This window comes from Pan paniscus, chromosome 5, assembly GCF_029289425.2.
Source record: "Pan paniscus chromosome 5, NHGRI_mPanPan1-v2.0_pri, whole genome shotgun sequence".
In the NCBI taxonomy this organism is placed as follows: domain Eukaryota; kingdom Metazoa; phylum Chordata; class Mammalia; order Primates; family Hominidae; genus Pan; species Pan paniscus.
Genome location: NC_073254.2, coordinates 124087967 through 124106982, shown reverse-complemented (window position 1 = coordinate 124106982; position 19016 = coordinate 124087967). Strand labels below are relative to the sequence as shown.

Below are 19016 nucleotides of genomic sequence, written 5' to 3'. Positions count from 1 at the left end.
CTAAGGTATTTTCTTCAAAATATTATTTGTGTGAACTTCATTTTAAACATTGATATGGTATTACATTGCCTGAACATTAGCTCAGTTTCTTTATGGCCAGATATTCTATGTCTCAGTTTTTTAATTGCTAGAGTAAAGTAAAATATCTATTTCACAGAATTTTCAAGACACTTATGTGTAATTATGAATATATTTAAAAATAAAGAGCACTATACAAATCCAAGTATATTAGTCGGCTTGGGCTGTCAAAACAAAATACCATAGACAGGTTTGTTTAAACAACAGAAGTGCCTTTCTCACAGTCTAGAAGCTAGAATTCTGAAATCAGAATGTCAGCATCATCAGTTCCTAACCAGGGCTCTCCCCTTTGTTGTAAATGGCTGTCTTCTTGCTGTGTGCTCACATGAATTTTTGTGTGCCTGGGCAGTGTGGCGGGGGAGAGAGAGTAAAAGAGAGGGAACCTGTGTGTGCACATGCTCTGATGTGTCTTCTTATAAGGGTACTAATCTCAGCATGAGGGTCCCAGCTTTATGACATCATCTAATCCTAATTACTTCCCCCAAACCATATATCCAAATACCTTCATATTGGAGGTTAGGGCTTCAACATATATGTTTTGGAGAGAACACTAACATTTTATCCATAACACCAAGTTGTTATTATTGGCAACATAATCATGGTAATTATATTAGTCAGGGTTATCCAGAGAAACAAAATCAATATGATTTGTCTCTCTCTCTCTCTCTATATATATATATATTTATGATATAGATATAATATATAGAAATAATTATATAATATATTATACATAATATATTAAATTATATATTATATATATAATTTAAAAAATGGCTCATGTGATATTATGGAGGTTGGCAAAGCTAAAGATCTACAGAGTGAATCTGTAAACTGGATACCAGAGAGAGTGGATGGTTTAGTTCTAGTCAGAAGACCTAAGAAACAGGAGAGCCAACAACGTGGTTCCAGTATGAAGCCTAGTAAGCTTCAGACCCAGGAAGAGCCTATGATTCCATTTGAATGTGAAGGAAAAAAAAAAGTGAAGGCAGTTAGGCAGGAAAAGCTCCCCCTTACTAGGGAGAAGGGCAGTCTTCTTGTTTTACTCAGGCTTTTACTGAATGGATGAGGCCCATTCATACTGGGGAGGGCAGTCTGCTTTACTGGGTCTATCCATTTAAATGTTAATCTCATTCAAAAAACACACCCAGAATAATGTTTGACCAAATATGTTGGCATCCAGTTTGGCCCAGTCAACACAAATTTAACCAATGCAGTAATAACTGAACTGGTAGAAAAAGAACTGGCACCCAGACTTTTCCTGACTGTAATAATTTCATAGGTAGCACTATGTCTCCATGCTGAAATGAGCTAACAGGTGTGAAGAACCCAGCACAGTGCTCAGGAGGTAATATATAAGCAATAAATGTTCATATTCTTCCCTCTGCTTTACCCTTCCAGTAGCAACCAATTGCTCCATCAGCATCTTGAAAAGGAAACCTGGAGATTTTCTTGTTTGTTTTTGTAGGTGAACAGAGGGAACACATGGCTGTCCAAGGGAGAAAATACAGTCATGGTTCTTAGTTTCTGTTTCTGATTGGGCCAGTAAAGCCCTGCCTTCATTCCTCTTTTCCACTTATCACTAGAGACAGAAACTAGAAACCATGGCTTTAGGCTGCTAAAAGCCTAAAACACAACACAACACAACACAACACAACACAACACAACAGCAACAATAACGAAATAAGCCAGGACTTTAAGTCTGAAAGGCCCACTGTAAATATTTATTCTTGTAAGTTATGTTTTTTCTTACCTGTCTCATTTCATTTTTTCTCTTTTTAGTTTTAGTAACTTTGTTATGATTTTCTTTTCTCTATCATTTACCTTTCATATTTAATTCCTAGAGAAGAATTGAAGTTTTGGAGCAGGCCAAACTCTTTAGAAATTACAGAAGATCAAGCAACTTGCTCAAAGTCACACTCTATTAGGAATGGCAGGACTAGACATAAGATAATTTTTTCTCCCTTCACATTCAATCATACTACCACTAAAATAGTCTGCATTACAACGTTGGTATATATTTTAAATTATTATCACTGAAAGAGGAATATATCAAAGTGCCTATTCCCCTTAAAATGATCAGGCTAAAAAGAATATATTACTATTGCCCTAGAATTTGAATGCTTTGTAAAGAAAACAAAAACTAAAATATATGAGACATTAAAATTTACCATGAACTTGCTATTTATATAATTACATAAGATAAAACTAATCCTTATATAATTAACTGTATTTTATATTTGTATATAAAATCTGCTCATTACCAATTATAAATTACAAGTCTAAGATAATCATGTAATTTCTTATTAAACACCTAAACTAAAATAAAATAAGCAATTGAATTTTTAAGTTTATTTTTGTATTTAATGTTTTAACTAATCTGTATCACAGTACATGATAGACTTTTCTATATAATTCTTAATTTTTCTATTGTTAGAAAAATGAAATATCAGTAAACGTGTTTTTCATTAAAGAATATCTTAAACAGCTTTCATGCTATAGAATAAATTGCTCTTAATAATCTCTAAGAAGAAATTTAAGAAAAAGTTGGTATATCATAATCCATTTGAAAGGAGAATAGGGGAAGAAAGCAATTGGTGAGCATAATCAATTATCCTAAGGAAAATATAAACAAATGTTAGCTCTGCTTAAAATCTGTTTGGAGTTTTATTGTCTTGTTTACTTTTGATTTCAAAGGGTAACAATCAGATTCACTTTCCGTAGTTACTTGTACAAGCATAAAGTAACACAGAAAGTTTATATATACACAAAAGTAAGAACAGTGATTCCCTATTCTAAGGCTCTGGTTGGGGAATGGCAGAACTGGGCAGATGGGTAACCAGATTGGAAGGAAACTTCTCATGTACACTTTTTTTTTTAATAGTTTCTTGTTTCAGAACTATGTAAATGCATACTTTATCAAACAATGACATTTAAAATTAATTTTTTAAAAAAACAAATGATTATTTCCATGTTTCATCTTGTCTGAGTAGATCTGCTGACCCAGTTTGCTGAGCTCAATATTTGTGTTTTGCTTAATGGCAGAATATTTTTCTTGGGGTCCTATTATTTGTCTGACTGCCAGAGATCTTGGTGAATATTACCTGTCATCTCTTGTAGTCTAATTAGTATATAATCTTACAAGCATAACACACCCAAATTTGATACAATAGTAATACCCAAAGGCTCAAAAGCAGTACTTAGGAACTTAGTTTTCTATAGTGATGGCAGAAATAAATCTGTTATGAAATATTGCTGCCATGGATAATTCATTCCATGGAGGTCCTAAAAAGTGACATCCTAACTACTTTGATTCTGTTATTTCTTCTAAAAAACAGCTCTAGACAAGAAGTAATCTCATGGAGATTAGGCAAATCTGTATGGCTCTAATTTCCATATGAATTGCAAGATTAAGGTTGAGGCTTTGTGCCTGGAGTCTCATAAAGTGGATAAAAAAAGAGCATCACATATGTCAGGAGAAGGCACCTTAATAAAACTGAGGCTTTAGGGAGAACTGAGGCAGATGTGGAGTATAAAAGTATTTTAATTTTTCTCCCCTGTCAAATGTGGAGCAGCAACTTTAAAAAGTGAATGATTTCTTTTATGGATGGACTTCAGTAGTAAAGGAAGTGCATTAGTTCAATGCCAAAGAAAGTGAAGAATTCTGTGTGTTCTGTTATGTCATAGTCCTGTGGTGAGCCCTGAAGCGTAAATTGTAGACAAATCCCACAGCAATAGTAAGGCAGACAAATTGCCTTTATATATTTTAAGGCATAAAAGTTGAGAGCAGATATAAGTAATAGCAAAAATTCATTTGAGCTGAGGGGCTGAGTTGTAGTTGTTATGGCAACTATTGCTTTGAATTTTCTGACCTTTGTGTAAAATAAAATCCCAGCTATATTCTTTCCATTAATGGAAACACATAATAAGATGCTTGGTAACGTATGAGACCTGCGTAGAGGCCAGCTCCTGAGTCCAAGGGAATGAAATACTGGAAATGCAACGTGAAGCATATATATATATATTTATTAAAGATTGTGTCCCTTGTGATAGCAAATATCAAATATAAACGAATGCATTTTCAGATTTATTACATTTTCCTTTTAATTAAAATTTTCCTTAGCTATAACCATATATTCATTCAATTATTCATTTATATAACAAATATTTGTTAAGCAGCTATTATATACCTGGCACCATTTAAAGAACTTTGCATAAAACAGTGACCAAAAGGGAAAAATATGTTAAAAATATGTTAGTTCTCATGGAGCTTTCACTCTATTGGGGTAGATGTGTTGAAAGCTAAATGAGTAAGTAAAACATAAACTACATTAGATTGTTAGAAATGAAATGGGGAACAATAAAGCAGTTAGAGGAATATGAAACATTGAGGGAGACAAATTTTAGATACGTGGTCAAGGAAGGCCTTTGAAGAAGTTGATTACCAAGCAAAGACCCAAAGGTTAATGAGGAACAGGCCATGGGCATATCTAGGGAGAGCACATGTCAGGAAACCTTGAATGAAAAGGCTGCCTGGTGGGTTTAAGTAGCCCTCAGGATCAGCCTAGTGAATACCATAAAGTAGTAGAAGATGAAGTTATAAAAGAAATGAGGACAGAGGGGAAAGAAGACTTTCCTTAGGTTTTGTAGGTGTAGCAAGGAGTTTGGGCTTTACTCAGAGTGAGCTGGGAACTCATAAGAGGTTCTGAGTAGAGGAGTTATAATAAGCGCTAGCCCACGTGTCAATAGAGGCATTCTGGTTGTTGTGTTAAGAAAAAACTACAGTAGGGGCAGAGAGGGATGCATTAAGAACAGGTAGGGCTATAGCAGTGATCTGCACAGTTATGGCCAAAGGGTAGCAGTAGAGCTGGTGAGAAGGTGAAGATGTCAGATCCTGGTTTATATTTTTATAGTTAAATGGAAATACTGATTAATGGGTTGGATATAGGATGTTAGAGAAAGTAAGAAGTCAAAATGAGGTCCAGTTGGTTTTTGCCTGAGTTACCAAAATCACGGAGTTTACATTTACTTAGAAGGAAGACCAACAAGAACAGATTTAGGGAAACAGAATAATATCAGCATCTCAATTTTGGTTGTAATAAATTTGAGATGTCTATGAGTACGCTGAGTGGAGAGGTGTAGTTGAAGATAAAATGTGTAATCATCATTGTGTCGATGGTGTTTAAAGCCAGAAAACTGGATCTGCCTGGGTGGTAACTGTTTAAGAGATCAAGATTTGAATGACTGAGAAGGTACAAGAAGTTATTGGATCACTGTACTAATTCATGCTTCCTGGTACTGATGCAGTTAGGAACATCCTATTGTCACACCGTGGGCTTGTATTTATAGACCAGTGAATCTTCAAATGAATCAGAACAAAATTATTTGGCCCAAACACATCTAGCTGTCCTGGAAACAGGGACAATGCCTTGTGTGTCTCAAGTTCTTGGCTTCATCGCTGTTCAGCTACCCCCGGCATTGATTCTTACAGTGCCTATTGACCAAACACTTGAAAACATTCACCCTGGTTACACTCTGTCCTTCTATGCTTTTTTTTTTTTTAAATTAAACTTGTCATGTTCTGAAATTATTTATTTTCTGAAGCCCTCATTAGAGCTTAAGTTCCGTGGTACAGACTACATCTATCTTACTTGCTGCTGCAAACTCTGTGTTCAGAAAAATCCCTGTCATACAAGAATTGTCCAATATTTGCATCCAGATGACAGCATGGTCTAATGGAGTCCCTGCATCCTCATAAACAGGGGGAGCCAAAACCTCTGTGCGTCTTCTCGCTGCCCAGAATGCCTATTGCTCTCCATACACTCTTAAAGCTGTAAAAAATTAATTCACCTTTTTCCCACATGCAGGCAAATGGAAATTATTCTTGAACTACGTTTAATTTTAATTCCAATCATAAAAAATGGAAAGTAGGTAGGAACTTAAAAAAAAAAAACCTGATACATATCTTTAAAACAGATGGAACAAAGGCTATAGTTAGACCCTTTACTTCATAAGACAGATGTGTTATTCTTTATTTTATGTGTATGTGATAGAGGAATGATTTGTGAACTCTAAATCAGAACAACTAGCTTCAAATCCTGATTTTGGGACATATCGAATGTCACCATGGACATTGCCATTTTGGAGTTTGTTTTTTCATTGCCGATATGAGAAAAAGAACACTCATATCGGCACTGAGTCATTGCAGTTGACTCAGGCAAGAAGCTCACCCACTCGCTCTTCTCCATCAACACATCACTGTGTGCAGCGATTAAGGAGTAAATGCCCCCAGCCAAGCCAGAGAGGAGGAGTGCAGTGTGCCTTTTTCTGCTTATCCCAGAGGCCAGCTCTTCCTTGCGACCAGCAATCGTAAGGCATCAAGTCTTCCTCTGAGGGGACTGTAGGCTTTGCTGTCTGTTTTCTGCATCAAAGTATCTCTAAATATTTGAGAGTGTGGAGAGCACCAACCAATAAATGGCTTCTATTAGAGTGATATCAGTAGTGCCACCACTGGACCTACCTCAAGCAATAGGAGGTAAGATGGAATTCCTCACAAGTTGTGAGCCTGGTAAAAGGCAAGTGCCTAAGGTGTCCTTGATAATAAAGTCTCAACTTCTTTCTTCACTCTGTCCTGTCTGCTGTCAGCCTAAGATTTATACTCCCAATGCATAGTTTGAATTATGATAGTCCCTGCCCTAAACTCTTCACCACCTCTCTCAAACCTAACAAGATGGATGCCTCTGCTGTTCACAATATTGCTTCATGTTTTAGTAGTTGAGGATTTGTGGAAAAGACCTCTTTGAGTCGGTTTCCTTATCTATACAATGTGAATAACTTTGGCATTTATCAGAGGGTTGTTGTGGGGATTAGATGAGTTAACACATTTAAGCATTGGAAAAATGACACACAATGCTTGTTATTGAGAATAGCAATGTTATTATTAATTGTTATTATATGATAGTGACTTTCCTGAAGGAATAAAATAATAAATAATAAAAACAGCACAAGCCTTCGAAATCATTCAAGTGTGTGTTTATATTCTAGATCCAATATGTACCAAATTTGTTATGTTAGGCAATTTGCTCAGCTTTTTCACTAGAAAAGTGGAGTTAACAATTTCACTTCATCAAGTGATTTTAAAGGTCAGATTCAATTACAGTAAATATATAATTAATGTCTGCCCCATTAATAGATGTGCATAAAGTGTAGTTATTATTTGATAGTTTAACATTTCATCACTCAAAACTCTCTTTTATTCCCAACGCAAATTGATATACTGTGACTATACAAATAGTATGTGCTTACTGTGAAAATGATTTATACATAAAATATATGAGGAAAATGGTATTCAGAACTCCACCTAAGACAATCACTAACTTCATAGACCTAGCTTTCATGATTTTTAAATGTTTCTATACTCACATGCACATATATATAATATTTTACACAAACCATACTATACTTCTTTTATCATATATACTTTTACTCATTTTATTCATATATAATTGGCATAAAATAAACTGCACATATTTAAAGTGAATGGTTTGAAAATTTTTGACATGTATATACACCCATGAAACCATCACCACAATCAAGATAATGACTACCTCCATTGCTCTGAAAAGTTTCCTTATATCCTTTTATAATCTCTCTCTCTTGCCCACCTTGTTTTCTGTCACTCAGGATTAGTTTGCATATCTTATAATTTTATATAAATGGAATCATACGGTGTATACTCTTTTCCTGTCTGACTTGTTTTACCCCACATAATTATTTTAAGATTCATTCATGTGTCACTTATCAATAATGTATTCCATTTATTGTCAAATAGTCTACAGTAGTAAAGCTATATTACAATATGTTTATCTAGTAACTTGTTGATGGACATTTGGGCTCTATTCCATTTTTGACTATTACAGATAAGTTGCGGTGAACATTTGAATACAAGTTTTTCTATGGATATACATTATCTTCCCCTTAAATACACAGGAGTGGAATGGCTTGGTCATATGGTTGATGTATGTTTAATTTTTAAAGAAGATTTCCAAATGTTTTTTCCAAAATTGTTGTGCTATTTTACATTTTTTTCTTTTTTTTAATTATTATTATACTTTAAGTTTTAGGGTACATGTGCACAATGTGCAGGTTAGTTACATATGTATACATGTGCCATGCTGGTGTGCTGCACCCATTAACTCATCATTTAGCATTAGGTATATCTCCTAATGCTATCCCTCCCCGCTCCCCCCACCCCACAATAGTCGCCAGAGTGTGATGTTCCCCTTCCTGTGTCCATGTGTTCTCATTGTTCAATTCCCATCTATGAGTGAGAACATGCGGTGTTTGGTTTTTTGTCCTTGTGATAGTTTACTGAGAAAGATGATTTCCAATTTTTATGGCTGCATAGTATTCCATGGTGTATATGTGCCACATTTTCTTAATCCAGTCTCTCATTGTTGGACATTTGGGTTGGTTCCAAGTCTTTTCTATTGTGAATAGTGCCACAACAAACATACGTGTGCATGTGTCTTTATAGCAGCATGATTTATAATCCTTTGGGTATATATCCAGTAATGGGATGGCTGGGTCAAATGGTATTTCTAGTTCTAGATCCCTGAGGAATCGCCACACTGACTTCCACAATGGTTGAACTAGTTTACAGTCCCACCAACAGTGTAAAAGTGTTCCTATTTCTCCACATCCTCTCCAGCACCTGTTGTTTCCTGACTTTTTAATGATTGCCATTCTAACTGGTGTGAGATGGCATCTCACTGTGGTTTTGATTTGCATTTCTCTGATGGCCAGTGATGATGAACATTTTTTCATGTGTCTTTTGGCTGCATAAATGTCTTCTTTTGAGAAGTGTCTGTTCATATCCTTTGCCCACTTTTGGATGGGGTTGTTTGTTTTTTTCTTGTAAATTTGTTTGAATTCATTGTAGATTCTAGATATTAGCCCTTTGTCAGATGAGTAGGTTGCGAAAATTTTCTCCCATTTTGTAGGTTGCCTGTTCACTCTGATGGTAGTTTGTTTTGCTGTGCAGAAGCTCTTTAGTTTAATTAGATCTCATTTGTCAATTTTGTCTTTTGTTGCCATTGCTTTTGGTGTTTTAGACAGGAAGTCCTTGCCCATGCCTATGTCCTGAATAACAGGATCTGAAATTGTGGCAATAATCAATAGCTTACCAACCAAAAAGAGTCCAGGACCAGGTGGATTCACAGCCAAATTCTACCAGAGGTACAAGGAGGAACTGGTACCATTCCTTCTGAAACTATTCCAATCAATAGAAAAAGAGGGAATCCTCCCTAACTCATTTTATGAGGCCAGCATCATCCTGATACCAAAGCCAGGCAGATACACAACAAAAAAAGAGAATTTTAGACCAATATCCTTGATGGACATTAACGCAAAAATCCTCAATAAAATACTGGCAAACCGAATCCAGCAGCACATCAAAAAGCTTATCCACAATGATCAAGTGGGCTTCATCCCTGGGATGCAAGGCTGGTTCAATATATACAAATCAATAAATGTAATCCAGCATATAAACAGAACCAAAGAAAAAAACCACATGATTATCTCAATAGATGCAGAAAAGGCCTTTGGCTATTTTACATTTTTATCAGCAGTTGTATGAGAGTTCCAATCCAGTTCCTCCATAGCCTCATAAACACTCTTTGATGGTCAGTCTTTTTATTAAAGACATTCTAATGGGTACATGCTATTTCATGATGGTTTTAATTTGTATTTTAGTAACTAGTGTTGGAGCCCAGAAAACACTGCAAAATATGGTGTCTTAGCATGCTGAGTGCTTTGAATTAAAGAAAATTAAAAGGCCTCATAAATAAGCCTCAGGACCAACATCTTTCTCTGACCTTTCCCCAACCCCTTCTCTCTCTGATTCTCTTTCTTTTCTGAAGCACCTGGAGAAACTTATTCTGAAATTTTCTTATCTGACTAAGGAAATTTCTCTCCAGAAGACATGCAATTATCCTAAAACCCTCTCCTGTGAAATATCATCAAATAACTCAAAAAGATAAACCACTGGAGAAGAGACGAAAAGTTACCATGGCCAGAAGAGATTTTCATCTATTCTTCTGAGGTCAGCTCCAAGAGATTGCCTGGGAGACTTAGCTACCTAAGACAACCTTTGTTCACAGTGAAGGTCTGTTCCCTGCCTTCCTGCCATCTCCTCTCCACCATCTCTTCTGGAGCTGCAAGAAACTTTGTCCCAGGTCTTTGTTATTTAGGCCCATTTATTTCTCCTAAAAATCATGTACTACCTCTCTAAAATTACCTACGGCCCCGAGTTCCCTCCCGCTTATGAAGAGGGTATTTCAGCCTTAACTATCTGATTTTTCTTTGAGTCTCATTTTTACAGAACTTCTGTGTCCACATGCATGTTAATAAATTTGTAAACATTTTTCTACTAATTTGTCGATTGTCAATCATTTCAGCTAACCTTCAGAAGGGACAGAAGGGAAGCTTTCTCTCTGCTCCTACACCAGTGATTTTGAACATCTTTTTAAGTGCTTACTTCCCATCCATATATCTTCAGTGATATGTCTACTTAAATTTTTTGTCCATTTTTTATTGTTTTCTTATTTTTCAGCTTTGAGATTTATATATTCTGGATATAAGTTGTTTACCGGTTATATGAGTTGCAACTATTTTCTTCCAATTTTTACTTGTATTTTCATTGTCTTAAGAGTTTTCTTCCCCCAAATAAAGAGGTTTTAATTTTGATGAGGTCAAATTAATTAATTTTTTATTTTATAGGTCATTGTTTTGGTGGTATAGTTAATAATTATTTGCCTCACTCAAGGCCACAATGATTTTCTACTATGTTTTTTTCTACAAGTTTTGTAGTTTTAGGTCATATTTAGGTCTATGATCTATTTTAAGTTTTATTTTCCATTGTGGTAGAATCTATGACTTAAGTGCATATTTTCTTTGTATATGGATATGCAATTTTTCCAGCACCACTTGAAAAGACAACATGTATACATACTTTTTCCACTGAATTACCTTTGCATTTTTGTTGAATGTTAGTTGGCTATGATGTAGGTCTACTGCTGAACTTTCCTTTCTGTTCCATTGATCACTTTCTCTATTTTGATGCCAAACCACATTGTCTGAACTATTATATCTTTGCAATAGACTTTGAAGTTAGGTAGTTCTCTGACTCTGTTCTCATTCAAAATTGCACCGTATATTCTAAGTCTTTTGCATTTTCATGTGAATTTTGGAATTAGCATATTAATTTCCATGAAAAAACTATGCTGTAGTTTGATATGGATCGTTTTGAATTTAGAGATCAGTTGGGAGCAATTGACATCTTAACATAGTGTTAAACCTGTTGTTAAATATACTCACATTTTAAAATATCAGGTTATTTAAAATAATAGAATATTTTATACAAATTGATATTTTTATCTTTTGTGCTTTAATAAAATCATAGTTTTGTATGGTTTTTTTTTTTTGCCTTTTTTCTCTCTTCTCTCTTTCCCTACCCGCTTTCAAAAAAAAATAATGCAACCAATGATACAATCCTTATGTATTCAGTCATTATTATTTCCATGCTGAAAGAAATCATCTTAAAATGAAAATATGCCTGTTGGACCTCCAATAACAGGGAGCCTAATTGACCTGTGGCCCTTGCTGCTGAACTCTGAAATCCATCCTCCTGTTGGCATGAAGGCCACACTTCCCATGAACCTAGCCAGTGATTGAAAGTGGAAAGACAACAATGGCAGAGTCATTTCTGCAAAATTGGAACTCTAGCAGGCAATTTTGGCTGGATGACTCCCTCTCAGCCTTGCCAAACTTTATTAGACCTGCAATGTAGTAAATGTCTCTTTCATCAAATCTTCCTTTTTCCTTCTCTCCTTCATAGAAGACTTTCCCAGACTCCCCCAGCACCCACCTCATTTGCCTTTCCAGAATTTTTTTTATTATAAATTTACTTTCACGTCTAGTTTCTGCTTTTTGGAGAACTTGTGCTCATAAAACATTTCTCAGCATTTCTTCCTTTTTTCTCTCTTAACAATGTGTCATGGCAATTCCTTCAAATCAACTGGTACAGGTCTAAACTGTTTTTTGCTTTTGTTTTTGTTTTTGAGACGGAGTCTCACCCTGTCGCCCAGGCTGCAGTGCAGTGGCGAGATCTTGGCTCACTGCAACCTCTGCCTCCTGGGTTCAAGCGATTCTCCTGCCTCAACCTCTTGAGTAGCTGGGATTATAGGTGCCCACCACCACGCCCAGCTAATTTTTGTGTTTTTAGTAGAGACGGGGTTTCGCCATGTTGGCCGGGCTGGTCATTGATGTATAGTATTCCATAGATATTACGTTGCTGAATTTTTTTCAATTTTTCTCCAAATATAACATATTTTTTTTTTGCCACTTGAAACAAAGCTTTAATAAATGTTCTCTATGTGTGTGTTGAGTGTGTTTCCTTAGAATTGCAAGCTTGTTTCTATGGAATGGATGCTTCCACGTGGCATTACTGTATTTTGACAGTGAATAAATATTGCCAGTCTACTGTCTAAAATGACAATATACTATATTATTATCACCTGAAATCCCAGCAACAATTTGAATTAATACTTGTTAAGTATTGACAACTATCGTTTTGTCTTTCTAGTAGGTATGAAGTGATATTGTTATCTTAATTCACATTCCTATAAATACTAAGGCAATATAAAACCTACAGAAAATAATTTCTTAGAAAATATTAATTACCAATTTGAATTAATTAGAAAATAAAAACTTAAGTGAACATTAACATATTTATTTATTTATTTATTTGAGACAGGGTCTCATTCTGTCACCCAGGCTGGAGTGCAGTGGTATGATCATGGCTCACTGCAGTCTTGACCTTCTGGACTGAAGCCATCCTTCCACCTCAGCCTCCTGAGTAGCTCGGACCTTAGGGCACACGCCACCATGCCCAGCTAGGTTGTGTGTGTGTGTGTGTGTGTGTGTGTGTGTGTGTGTGTGTGTGTATGTGTATGTGTGTAGACGGGGTTTTGCTACGTTGTCGAGGCTAGTATTGAACCCCTGGACTCAAGTGATACTCCCACCTCAGCTTCCTGAAGTGCTGCGATTACAGGTGTTAGCTACCATGCCCAGCCAACATCAAAATTTTTAGAATATTGTTTATAATTTCTAATTTACAAAAGCAACAAATAGTTTTAAAGCTAATCTTGAAAGAACAAGTATTATTATCAGTTAATATTAATTTAAGGAGAAAATTACCAAAGAAGACAAAGATGAGTGCTATGTAACATTAGAAAGAAAACAATTTTTTTTATTATTGTACTTCAAGTTCTGGGGTACATGTGCAGAACGTGCAGGTTTGTTACATAGGTATACATGTGTGATGGTGGTTTTATTGCACCCATCAACCTGTCATCTATGTTAGGTATTTCTCCTAATGCTATCCGTCCCCTAGCCCCCAACTGGGGCCTCCCCAGGCCCCAGCGTGTGATGTTCCCCTTTCTGTGTCCATGTGTTCTCATTATTCAACTCCCACTTATGAGTGAGAACACGTGTGTTTGGTTTCCTGTTCTTGTTAGTTTGCTGAGAATGATGGTTTCCAGCTTCATCCATGTTCCTGCAAAGGACATAAACTAATCCTTTGCTATGGCTGCATTGTATTCCATGGTGTATATGTGCCACATTTTCTTTATCCAGTCTATCATTGATGGGCATTTGGGTTGGTTCCAAGTCTTTGCTATTGTGAACAGTGCAGCAATAAACATACGTATGCATGTGTCTTTATAGTAGAATGATTTATAATCCTTTAGGTATATACCTAGTAATGGAATTGCTGAGTCAAATGGTATTTCTGGTTCTAGATCCTTGAGGAATCTACACACTGTCTTCGACAATGGTTGAACTAATTTACACTCCCAACAACAGTGTAAAAGTGTTCCTATTTCTCCACATCCTCTCCAGCATCTGTTGTTTCCTGACTTTTTAATGATTGCCATTCAAAGTGGCATGAGATGGTATCTCATTGTGGTTTTTATTTGCATTTCTCTAATGACCAGTGATGATGAGCTGTTTTTCTTATGTTTGTTGGCTGCATAACTGTCTTCCTTTGAGAAGTATCTGTTCATATTCTTTGCCCACTTTTTGATGGGTTTTTTTTTTCTTATACATTTGTTTAAATTCTTTGTAGATTCTGGATATTAGCCCGTTGTCAGATGGATAGATTGCAAAAATTTTCTCCCATTCTGTAGTTTGCCTGTTCACTCTGATGATAGTTTCTTTTGCTGTGCAGAAACTCTTTAGTTTAATTAGATCCCATTTGTTAATTTTGGCTTTTGTTGCCATTGCTTTTGGTGTTTTAGTCATGAAGTCTTTGCCTATGTCCTGAATGGTATTGCCTAGATTTTCTTCTAGGGTTTTTATGGTTTTATGTCTTAGGTTTAAGTCTTTAATCCATCTTGGGTTAATTTTTGTATAAGGTGTAAGGAAGGTGTCCAGTTTCACTTTTCTGCATATGGCTAGCCAGTTTTCCCAACACCATTTATTAAATAGGGAATCCTTTCCCCATTGATTGTTTTTGTTAGGTTTGTAGACATCAGATAGTTGTAGATCTGTGGTATTATTTCTGAGGCCTCTGTTCTGTTCCATTGGTCTATATATCTGTTTTGGTACCAGTACCATGCTGTTTTGGTTACTGTAGCCTTGTAATATAGTTTGAAGTTAGGTAGCGTGATGCCTCCAGCTTCGTTCTTTTTGCTTAGGATTGTCTTGGCTATGTGGGCTCTTTTTTGGTTCCATATGAACTTTAAAGTAGTTTTTTCTAATTCTGTGAAGAAGGTTAATGGTAGCTTGATGGGAATAGCATTGAATCTATAAATTACTTCAGGGAGTATGGCCATTTTCATGATATTGATTCTATCCATGACCAGGGAATATTTTTCTATTTGTTTGTGTCCTCTCTTATTTCCTTGAGCAGTGGTTTGTAGTTCTCCTTGAAGAGGTCCTTCACGTCCCTTGTAAGTTGTATTCCTAGGCATTTAATTCTCTTTGTAGCAATTGTGAATGGGAGTTCATTCATGATTTGGCTCTCTATTTGTGTATTATTGATGTATAGGAATGCTTGTGACTTTTGCACATTGATTTTGTATCTTGAGACTTTGCTGAAGTTCCTTATCAGCTTAAGGAGATTTTGAGCTGAGATGATGAGGTTTTCTAAATATACAGTCATGTCATCTGCAAACAGAGATAATTTGACTTCTTCTCTTCCTATCTGAATTCCCTTTATTCCTTTCTCTTGCCTGATTGCCCTGGCCAGAACTTGAATCTCTGTGCACCAACAACATGGTAGCTAAATATGAGAAGCAAAGATTATCATAGGCAAAATGATCTTAAAATAAAGTATAATTAAAGAGTTTAAAACCACTTTCAGAAATAGATAACCATAGTAGAAAAGAAAATGTGTACAAAGAAGAATAATATAATTAAAGTCAATTATACATAGTAATATAATTTGTCGGTTATACATTGGGAGATTCCTGAATTATTTAAATTATAGAAATAGATGATAAAAAGTTTCTTCAGAAATTTTAACATGATTTCTCTGAGCATTTTGTTTCAAGCTATGGACCCAAATATTTTTTCAACCAATAAGATTTTTCACAATTTGTTACTCAATTCCTGCCCTTAATTTCTGTTCTTTACTTTACCTCCATTTTGAATTTTTAATATCTGCCTGTGTCTCTCCCAGTTTGTTCCTCCAGCTCTCTTACCTTCTGTCTTATAATTTCTACCTTTTTTTTTCTTTGTGTTGCAAGATTTTTATTTTTGGGGTCTTACAGGCAAATTGTTAGTTTCTCAAGAATATAATCATGTGTTATCAATTGGTAGATTTTTAAATTTGACAATAATTTCTCAGTCCCCCAAAAAATGTGTTCATAAATGTTTTTGTGGTTATTGTTTATAATAATCAAAGCTTTGTAAATTAACATTAGTGTTTTGTCCAAGTTACAAATTTCCTCCTTAGCAATTGTTTTCCACTAGTTGCAGCATGATCTGGTCTGCTTCTCTTTCTTCTCTGGCTGATGCATTTCCTGAGGTGTTATTTTTCTTTGCCCATTCTTGGCTACCTTGCAGCTCAAGATCAGTTTTTTTTTTTTTTTTTTTTTCCCAGCAGTGACAATCCTACCCTGGAAAGGGTAAAGGGTCAGTGGTGTCCACTTCTGAGAGCTGGCTGTGTGTAACTCCCTGAAGGAAGGAACTCTGCATTCTGGGCTTCTTAGCTGCAATGGCCAGCAGCTTTAGAGGTGAAGATTACTGAGCCTACTGTTCTTCTTCCTCCGTGGCTGTCTATGAAACCCCCGAGATCTCTAGGTGCTACCAGTTAGATTTCCAAAGCCTATTTGGCCCTTCCCCTTGAGAGTTTCTAGGGACTACTCTTGTTTCTAATTTTTGCCCCCAGACAGTTGGTGGCTAAGTTCTAGGTACTCTTCAAGATCAGAGAAAGAAAGTCTTGAGCCTGACCACTTTTCACCAGGATTCCAATAGACTTCACAGCCTTGTTTCATCATCTGGATCATGTCTTCTGGCTTCAGCAATGTATCTGGCAAAGAATGAGGGTTGATGATAACATTGTATTGCAGCTGTGAGTAGAGAGCCAGGTAGGTATGTGAAAGTCATTCCCCAGATTTCTGCTATTCCCCAATGTACCCCATGTATAAACAGGAAAACTTATGTTTCTTAAAATTGAACAAATATTCTTGCTTTGTTTCTTTGCTTACACCTGGAATACTTTACTCTTCATCACTCCCCCGGTTTATAAATATTACCTATTCTTCTAAGTTCACTTTAAATAATATCTACTCTTTGGAACCTTTCAACTTTTTTGGTTTTCTACTATTATTTACATATAGGTTTCATATACAGTATTTAACACAAAATGTCCCCAGTTTATACAATTTGGCATAGAGCAAAAAGAAGCGTTAAATATTCTAAAATAATAATACCATGTGTACTGAAAACCTTAATTTTAAATATGTACAAGATTCAGACAGGTTGCCTCGATGCATGAAGTTGGCATGGGGATCCGGGCCCAGGTAATCTACAGAGCACAATACGCTAGCTCTCCCCAGCCTCCCATGAACTCCTGCTCTTGGCCATGAGGACCACTCTATACAGATCTTCCCATTTATAAAGAAAATATATAAACAGAAATGTTTATATAAATATTGTTTTAAAAATATTGCAATATAATTTTTAAAATTTAAGAACACTGTGTTAGCCAAATAAGTCTTTCTGAAGGTGGTCAGCTGTGAATTCCTATGTAAAGCCCAAACCATGAATCATTTTTCTCTGGTGTCTCACCTCCTATTGGGAGGTCAAACATTTATTGATCCTACCTTGTATGTGATCACTCCCCTCCACTGGCCACCAAAAGCACTGAGTCTTTGTCCCGTAACACATGATGTGGTTTGGCTGTGTCCCCACCCAAATCTCATCTTGAATTGTAATTCCCAGAACCCCTACATGTCATGAGAGGGACCCATGGGAGATAATTGAATCATGGGGGCGGTTACGGTTATGCTTTTCTCATGATAGTGAGTGAGTTCTCATGAGATCTCATGGTTTTATAATGGGCTTTTCCTCCTTTTTGCTGGGCACTTCTTGTTGTCACCATGTAAGACATGCCTTTGTTCCTTCTTTGTCTTCTGCCAAGATTGTGAGGCCTCCTTAGCCATATGGAACTGTGAGTTCATTAAACCTCTTTTGCTTTATAAATTACCCAGTCTTGGGTATTTCTTCACAACAGTATGAAAATGAACTAATATACACATTATATTTTCTTTGCATTCTATATATTTTATACATGCTAAATTTCTCTATCTTTATTAAAGCACGTATTGCTTTATGGCAGTTGTATACTCATTCTATTATCCCTTGCACTGGCTAGCTAATGCATCCACTAGACAATTAGCGCAATAAAATTGTATGGCGTAACCCCTCTTCCTCCCTCATATTAAAATTAACATACATACAGATTCAGCTAAATGCCAACTAAAGAAAGCATGAGAAGAAAGTCAGTCAAAATGATGCAGGAAGGAATGATAAGCTTTACCCTTAGGAGAATTTGCATATGAAGAACCATCTTCTTAACTCCTAAACCTGTATATATGGTCAACATTGAATTAATGTGGGTCTATGTTACTTCTATCATGGTTACCAATATTCCCTTTGAGAGATACAATGTTCATAATGGGCCTGCATGAGCTTCTCACTCTAGATTTCAAGCTTCTGAAGTCAGAAACCACTTGGTATTTTCTCTAGGATTTGGGAAGAAAGCACAGGTACCAAATAGAAGGAATTTGTCCTTGTTCCTTCCTTCCTCCCCCTACTCATCACTCTCCTCTTGAGAAGAGATTTTGGTGCCTACTCTCAAATTTGGGACGAAATATTTCATATGATTGCTTTTTAAATTGAACTTTTCATCTGTTTATTTGTTTAAACATACTTTAGAGGAAATTATGTTAATGAATCTTTTTGGATTTGATAGTCATATTCTCTTTCATTACGTGATTTCAAGTTTCTCAGTACTTTCAGTACTTTTTTGCATGTAACTCAGCTTTTAATCATACTTGAAGTGATTACCAGATTAGGGGAAAGTAAGAGGAAGGGTCACAGTTTGGAATAAGACTCATATATATGTAAAGGAAAAAAAGTCACAAATGTAAACAATTATGATGATAATAATCATAATTATAATTTATTGAATATTTACCATGTCCATAATTAAGTGATTATTTATTAATTCATCTAATCTTTCTAGCAACCCTTTGAAAAAGTGTTATCTCTATTTTACATATGAGAAAAGTAATGCTTAACTAGTCTAAGGATACAGAGTTAATAAATGCATAGTACAAGATTCAAACTCAAGCAGTCTAACTCCAGAGGCT

At 35.8% G+C, this 19016-nt stretch overlaps 1 pseudogene; it reads left to right on the top strand.

Moving 5' to 3' along the window:
* Positions 1-865: 865 nt before the first annotated feature.
* The window catches only part of LOC100968748 (R3H domain-containing protein 2-like), a 56109-nt pseudogene continuing 37958 nt past the window's right edge, over positions 866-19016 (top strand).